Raw genomic sequence first — 967 nt, 5'->3', positions numbered from 1 at the left:
TTTAAAAATGTAGTTAATATTTTTAGATTTAAGTTCCCAAATATATTTACTAAGGCCAGTAGAATTAATCAAATTTCTATTCTTAAATGAGATTTATAATTAGATCATTTCTAATTTTGTAACCAGTGAATGTGTTTTCACTGAAAATATATTTGTGAAGGCTAGACAGGCTTTTTCAAACAGCTGGTCGGCTACTTCAGGCTGATGACGAGCAATGACTCAGAAACATGTCCCTGAATGCACACTAAAGCTCGGTGGGGAAGCTTGTCTACCCTTCACAAATATAAGGAGACAGGAAATGTGTCAAAGCAAACAGGAATCGGTCTAGCTTCCTAGGGCTAAATAGCAGCAGTATGATTCCCTTAATGGGTCTGTCACATTAAGTTGACAGTAAACAACTGCTTTATTGTAACACTGCTGCTTATGTCTCTCTGTGAGATTTATATTTAGATCATTTCTAAAATATATATATTATTATATGTATTTATTTTCTCTAAGTTAATAATTAACTCAGACAAAATAAATTGGTTAACAGATACCAGGGTAGCAAAGATCACAAAATGACTGTCTTGTAACTCCTGTTTATGAGGTAGAAACTCCTTGTTATTTTGGGTACTTGAGTAAAAATATATAAATTTAGTAAATGGAGTAAACGCATATGTTAAATGAATTCTTTTAATATCTTACTAATTAATATAAGCATCACTTTCCTATACATATAGCACTGCTTTAATATCAATCACCACACAACTACCGTGTGTAAATACGTACTAAGGGGTGTATACAAATGCGTGTATGTGTCCATGTGTATACATATATGTGTGTGTGTGTATATGTGTATGTATGTGTGTGTATATATATGTGTGTGTGTGTGTGTGTGCACATTCATGTATATGTATGAAATTATGTACGTGTAGGTGTGTGTATATATATGTATATATATGTATATATGTGTATATAGATAGAT

At 31.7% G+C, this 967-nt stretch overlaps 1 protein-coding gene across 2 annotated transcripts in view; it reads right to left on the bottom strand.

The window, feature by feature from the left end:
- LOC106878752 (uncharacterized) overlaps window positions 1–967 on the bottom strand; it is a 153437-nt gene that overhangs the window by 72863 nt on the left and 79607 nt on the right. The gene's annotated exons all lie outside the window — the stretch shown is intronic.

Source organism: Octopus bimaculoides, chromosome 6 (assembly GCF_001194135.2).
Source record: "Octopus bimaculoides isolate UCB-OBI-ISO-001 chromosome 6, ASM119413v2, whole genome shotgun sequence".
Lineage (NCBI taxonomy): Eukaryota > Metazoa > Mollusca > Cephalopoda > Octopoda > Octopodidae > Octopus > Octopus bimaculoides.
Note: the sequence above shows the minus strand (reverse complement) of the source record. Positions and strands in the feature narration are given on the sequence as shown.